The 7,427-nt window shown below is 36.0% G+C and overlaps 1 non-coding gene across 1 annotated transcript; it reads right to left on the bottom strand.

Moving 5' to 3' along the window:
• Window positions 1-270: 270 nt before the first annotated feature.
• Window positions 271-342, bottom strand: Trnap-agg (transfer RNA proline (anticodon AGG)). The gene has a single exon. It is a non-coding gene; the product is annotated as a tRNA-Pro (tRNA).
• Between the last annotated feature and the right edge of the window lie 7,085 nt (window positions 343-7,427).

Raw genomic sequence — 7,427 nt, 5'->3', positions numbered from 1 at the left:
TTCCATGCACTTCGAGAGTTGTTTCCAATAGGCACGAACGAATTTTTTTCACTCCGGAAAATAAGAAAATTTACTGATAAATTGTGGTTGTGTAAAATACTAAGTTTTCAACTTGTATTGCCTGAAAGTAATTTTGCTTTGCACTTTACTCTTTGACTTACTTAACTACTGAAAATGGTTCCTGCGCCCACCATTATATGTAATAACTTAAACCTTTCAGAATAAATAAAAATGATGATGTGTAAAAATAATATAAAATAATTTCTTCTTGGGCTCGTCCGGGATTTGAACCCGGGACCTCCCGCACCCTAAGCGGAAATCATACCCCTAGACCAACGAGCCAGTTATTCGTACGCATATCTGCCTTCGGCGCTTGGCGCAATGGGCCAAATAGTAAGTTGGCAAAAACTTGTTTATTTCATTGAATGTTTAAAGCCTGAGTTTGCTTGCAGCATTTTTATTGGCACAAAAGCGAAGTAAAAAATAAATTTTATTAACATATACATACTTAATGTATTAGTTGTTTCTGTTTTGCACTTTAACTAATGCTTCGCGAAAGAAACATTTATTTGGGAAAAAATTAAAATGCATAACGCAACGTATTTAAATTTTATAACAGACGTCTAAAACAAAAACAACTATTCGCGAAGATGATCACATTGAAGCATTTCCATCATAGCAAAACGACTGTATATAGTAAATTTTAAATGGGTATGTGTATTGTTTTGTGCTAGTATTGAAGCGATGATAAAACTATCTCTATGAAGGCGAAATTTAATCATATGAAGTATTTGAAAGGAAAAGTGTATTTGTGATTCATATTCATACAATACAAGGTGGCGCCAATTAATCACCCTATCGGAAGTTGTATGATTTTTGCAAATGGTGTCACACGTCAATCATATTTGACACTAGTAAATCACCGCAACTGCCTAAAGAAACACGAACTACAAGAGTTTATTACGAGAATACTTGATGCGATGGATGCACTTATTGTGTATCGAACTGCATAAAGAGTACAAAAAAATTATGTATTGGATCAACATCAGCTTGTTGTAAAATGTTTTTCCGAATGCGACCTTAAATTCGTATACAGAAGGTGGCGCAAAATTAGTCACCCTATCGGGAGATTTGTAATTTTTGCAAATGCAGAGTACAAACAAAAAAGGGCAAGAAAAAAGGAGGTTTCCGTGATTCAAAACCATTTTTTGATTTAGTAAAAAAATTATTCAATCGGATTATAGTGAGACGATCGAGCACCGGAGTGAATGACAGTACTTGGCGACTAAGTCTCTCTCCCGCAACAAATCCAACACCGAATATGCGCTCCTTAACATGACAGCTATAATAGATGTCGCAAGGCCCAATGGTCTTCTTGCCTTGACCCGTCCAACGCATATCTTGAATGGCAGGGATGTCAGCCTTTACTCTCTCGAGGATATCAACCAGCCGGGCAGAGGGCCCTCACCATTAAGGGACTAGACATTTTAGGTGCACGCCTACAAATCATGGCCCTTAGTTCATTTGCAGGGGTCGACATCAGTATAGGAAGTTCAATAGTACAGTTGAATGACTAATTTTGCGCCACCATTTGCATATAAATTTAAGGACGCATTCGGGTACACCGCATGCGAGTACATCGTATATCAAGTACTTTCTCTTAAGCAAACACCTAAGGGATTGAAAAATTTGTCCGCTTATGGGAGTTGTTCGCTTATGATAAAAGTTTAAAAAAATTTATAGGAAGGTTGTTCGCTGAAGAGAAATTTTTTTCTTAATTATTAAGGATTTGTGATATGTGCTGAGAACAGTGTCCACTTATGGGAGATGTCCACTTAAGAGAGGTATCCGTTAGGAGAGAATACACTGTACTTTGAAATATTGTTACGACTCTTGGAACATTCCAAAATGTTACATAACCTCAGAGACTAGTACTTTGTGGGCTTTTAAGACGTAACATCTCGAAAAAGTTACCTACTGGAGCTATTCTGATTAAATTCATCAAAAACCTGAAAAGTATGGTCTTGTTCTTGGTTCCGAAAGTCAATCGAATTCTGTCGGTGGGTGCTGTGCGGTTGATGGTGTTGTCTAGAATCCATGCTGGATACTTTGGAAGTTCATTACAAATTCTAAGATGCAGTATCATATTATCTGACGGCTAGAATTAGAATATTTAGGATATTTAGAATATATACAGGGTGCGCCATCTTTTATGTCGGTATGTAAACGCTGAATAACTTTGTCATTTACCAACCGATCGACTTCAATAAACATGTTTTCGATATGTAAATTTAGTACAATTTCAATCATGGATCGCTTTACACCGAAACAACGCGAAATCGACGTTATAAAACCCGAAAAGCTTGACATGGTGATGACAAACACAGAAAAAAGGTCACAGTTTGTGATTGCTAATAAAGGTGGCCACTTGATTGATTTTGTATTCAAAAAATAGTTTTAATAAATTGTGAATAACCAAACCAAATAAAAATATCTCACTTATACAAATAAGTTTTTTTTCTTTTCAAAGTTATTCAATGTTTTCATACCGACATAAAAGATGGCGCACCCTGTATATTAGAATACAAGCTAATTGAATTAAAAACTTCCAAATGTTTATCTAGTCGGCATAAAGCTCTGATTGTCCCAAAATATTTTCACCTACTGCCAAGACTTCTATGAAAAGGGGTAACCACACAAAGGCAATTCACAATTATTTAAATTCTGTTGACCGAATATGATTTCGATTTAACTGACATGCCTTCTCAATATATTTATTTCTTCTTTCATTGTTTTGTGTTTATCATTAAGCAACTTACACTTTTTTACACACTCATTTTTAAGTCTTAAATGTATTTATAGGTGTAAGAAGCTATAATTATATCTGCTGCCTTTTAGGTCCACATTTTATTGTACTAGAATTCACTTTTTATAATTTTTGCAAGTTCCATTCTGTTGATGTATAATGAAAGACTTAAAGCCTTAAAAGTAAAATAAAGAAATTAGCCTTATTTAAGCTCAACTGAATTTTGAATTTTTATTGAAGTATTTTCAAAAGTTACTGTCACAGAAAGTGGTCACATACTACGTATGTGACTACAACTATTGTTGACTGAATACCGGCATTAGATTTAAATATATCACCCTCTTACGTACGAGGTGTGTTCAAAAAATTTGGTGAATTTTTATTTTTCTCAAAAAATATTTATTTATTCATCAATTTCTATTTTATCTCCTTCAAAGTTGTCCCACTCAGATATAATACACTTGTGCCAGCATTTTTTCCAATCCTCGAAGCAGTTTTGATATGCACTTTTAGGTATGTCCTTGAGCTCTCTCCGCAATTAGGTTTTTACCTCCTCAATCATAGCAAAAAGACGTTCTTTCATGGGTCTCTTCAATGTTGGAAATAGGAAAAAGTCGCAGGGAGCCAAATCTGGTGCATACGGCGCATAACTGCATGGTAATACTTTTTATTTACCGTACGACCTTGTGGTAAAGACTAATGATGCACTACTACGCCATAGTGATCGAAGAAAACAGTTAGAAAAACCTTGACATTTGATCGAATTTGGCGTGCTTTTTTGGGTCTTGGTTCTCCTGAACTCTTTCATTCGAACGATTGGGTTTTGGTTTTGATGTCATATACACATACAAATGATAAGTTACCAGTTTTAACCGTTTTAAGTAAATCTGGATCATCGTTGATGTCATTCAACAATTCCTAAGCGATGCTCGTGGGGCGTTGTTTTGTTCAAAATTCAGCAATTTTGGAACGAACTTCCCTGCCCCACGCATCAGGCCTAAAATTTCCAAAAAGATTGCATGGCATGAGCCAACCGATATGCGAACATCCTCAGCAACTTCTCTAATTGTGATTCGACGGTTCTCCATAACAATTTTCTTCACTTTCTCAACATTTTCATCGGTTTGTTGATGTGCTGGGGCATCCAGAGCGAGCGCGAGCGTCGTCATTCACATCTTCTCGACCTTCTGTAAAAAGCTTGTATCACTGGTAAACATTTTTTTGACTCAGAGTACTCTCACCGTATGCCACTGGCAACATTTCAAGTGTTTCTGAGCACATAATTCTATTTTTCCACAAAGTTTGATACAACTTCTTTGATCCATTTTTTGCGATAGCAAAACGCAAAACACTTGACTTATTTATGCCTCTCACAAACAAACTAAACATCCTATATTGCTAAAACCGGGAACTATCTTCGAGACGAATGAACTGACACAAAAAAAATAATAATAGAAAGCCGAATGTACGTAGCCCGCGAAATTATAAAATTCGTTTTATTTTTTGAACACACCTCGTATATCCAATGGTAAATAGCCAAAGGTTGTTACGCTGAATATCAATAAAAACAAAAAAAAATGCTATTTTTAAAACGTGTACTAGCACAAACATTTCTCTTAGCACTCCCTTCCTTATTTGTTTTTTTATATAACTATAAAGCAAATTATGTTTATTATGTTTTTTTAAATGAAAAAAATGCACAATACTATAAAAAAAAAATGTTAAAAATCAATAGGAATTTCGAGACACTGCAAACTTTCACTTTATACTAAAATTTAATGGGCTATAAAACTGCATACCCAAAAGTTGTCTTGAGATTCTTATTAAAAATTTGGAAATTTTATCCACAAAGCACTTAGACTTTATATACTCCCACAAATAAAAGTCCAAAGGTGTGATATCACACGATCTTGGGCGCTAATTCACTGGTCCGAGACGAGAGATGACCGAAACGATGGCAGAGTAAATCCATTGTTTCATAGGCTGTATGACAAGTAGCGCCGTCCACCGTCATATTGGAACCAAATGTTGTGGAGATTACGGGATTCGGGATTTTCGGCATCAAAAAGGCGTTTATCATCGCCATTCACTGTTTCAGACATCTTTGAAGTAATATGGGCCGATGATTCCTTCAACCCATTGGCCACACCAAACGGTTGTTTTCAATGGATGAAATGGCTTTTCTTGAACGACTTCGGGTTGCTCTTCAGCCCAAATACCGCAATTTTGCTTAATGACGTACAATGGATAAGTGCGTTCGGTAGGACGGTTATATACAGCAAAAGTTGGACTGAGCGCACGACGAACACTTTTCACAGAGTTTCGAGTTTCGTAATACAATTTTACGATTTGTCAACGTTGTTGAGGCGTAAGTCTTTCCATTATGAAATTTCAATCAATACTAAAAATAACTATGTATTTAGTTTGACAGTAGCCACGCGTGATCTGTCTAAAAAGCACTATTGGAAAAAGTACCTCCAATCTGATCACTCTTTGTATATGTAACTTTGAAAATTTAAATGATGTAAGTTTTCACATATAAGAAAGAAAATAAATTATTACATGTTTTTTTTTTTAAACAACACGCGTCTTCTGAAAGACCCTTTATAAATATTAAATCTGATTTAGACAACATCGTCGCGTGGTGTAAAAGAAATAAGTTAAATTTAAATGCAAGTAAGTGTTTTTTGTCTTTTATTGCAAATATTTTTCTCTTATCCCTACTTTCTATCTCAGTGATGACTGTACTTTATCCAATCCAAGTGAAATTTTTGATCTTGCTGTGGAATTTGACTCTATATTTTCTTTGCAAAGACATGATGTATTAGTCCTATGTGTTTTTTTTTTGTAAAATAAATCAATTGACTAGCAAAAACAAAGTAAAATCATAATTTTTTCGGGCTTTTGACAACCCCTAACCTCTTAATCCGTTTTTCGTAGTCCGAATGAAATACTGCTTTTCAAGATTATTAAAAATTGAATAAAGAAAATTAATAAATATCGTGGGCTGTGCTTTCTGAAACCCACAAAACATTGTACACTTTTCATGTGGCTCGCCAATACACCAAGATTTGTAATTTTTTTACGGGTTACTAAAATATATCCTTGTTCGCAATTGATAAGTGGATGTAGGGCGTGGCTGTTTTCCATATTAAACATCTAAACAGTCTATCTCAATTCTAATTCGAGTCTGAAGTCGCATAGGTGAATGGACGTGCGCAAATCGAAATTTTATTTAAATGAAAGATGGGTTACTGTGGAAATTGCTTCACTTTTAGGTCACCCTACACGACCCTTTTCTAACATTTATTGTTCCATGTCCATAGTTGGCTTCCAATCCAATCAAAGGTTTTATCAAGATAATTCAGGCATTTATTTGTATTTGACGCTCAGTTCCACAACTAATGCAATAAAGTATACTAAATATAATACTGAGGTCGAGAGGGCGAACCAGGTCACACTTAAATTTATTAACGGCTGCCACCGTTGGGAATTCTTCTTCTATATAAAGAAATTTGTTTAATGCTCAAACCTAATTTCCTCTTGAGTTCTTTGCCGCCAAGTTTGAGAGTTTCTACAAACGAAAAAAAGCTCCCCCATTATCGGCGCAAATATTACGCAGTAGCTGTGGCAGCATTTTATCCTTCGGATGTTTGTACCTGAAATGCACTTCCGATTGACCTGTCAAGACAAGCAACAGCCAGTTGCCTGATATGCTGCTGACAAATTTAATACCACCAGTTGCGACAAAAACAACAGTATTTGTATAAAGAATGAGAAATGCTATTGACACGACGCACTCCAGCCCTCCCCCCGGCAGTGCTTAGCCAACTTAAGCAAATGAAAATATGAGAAAATAAAACAGACATTTTAATGAAGTTTCAGTGGTTGCCGGCTAGAGGAGGAATTTGTATCACGTTTTAGGGGTGTTTGAAATGCAACCCAGCGCTTACAAACATTTGGTTTGCGTAAGTGTATTGGAAATTCTATGAAATCTGCAAATTGCCATGTCATTATTTGTTAACATCAAAATGCAGAGTATACACACACAACAACAACAAACAAGCAACAACGCTGCTGTTATCCACTTTTGCTACCAGCAGGAACAGCTACATCAGCAAAAATGCCACCAGCAAAGAGCTGGCGATTTTGCCACCCGTTGACACAGTCCTGCTGCTCTCTATGTTGTTGCTGTTGTTGTTGTTGCGCTTATGTGCGGCAAGTGGCAAGTGGCAACTGACAGCTGCTGTTGCTGGTGTCAAAGAGTGTAATTGGCAACTTGGAAAAGGGGCATGACATACAACAACTACTACTAAACCAACAACAACAACAACAAAAATAAGCAGCAGTAAAGCTGAATCCGTTATTATATACTTGTACGTACTTTGAGCAGCAGCAACAACTCGAAACATGGACAGTTGAGCCGGCTAGTATCATATTTGCTCACTTTTTGCCTCTTTTTATTATTTTCATTTTTGCTTTTCTTTTCGTATCTGTCAGTGGGCATGTTTAACTTGACAGCATAATATGGCTCAGTACAACATGTAAGTCGCACAAAATGCCACAAAGATGAGCAAATGCAGGTTGGAAGGTCAAAAGGTATTACACGTAAACAAAGTGA

The sequence above is a fragment of the Anastrepha obliqua genome, chromosome 5 (assembly GCF_027943255.1).
Source record: "Anastrepha obliqua isolate idAnaObli1 chromosome 5, idAnaObli1_1.0, whole genome shotgun sequence".
NCBI classification, from domain to species: domain Eukaryota; kingdom Metazoa; phylum Arthropoda; class Insecta; order Diptera; family Tephritidae; genus Anastrepha; species Anastrepha obliqua.
Note: the sequence above shows the minus strand (reverse complement) of the source record. Positions and strands in the feature narration are given on the sequence as shown.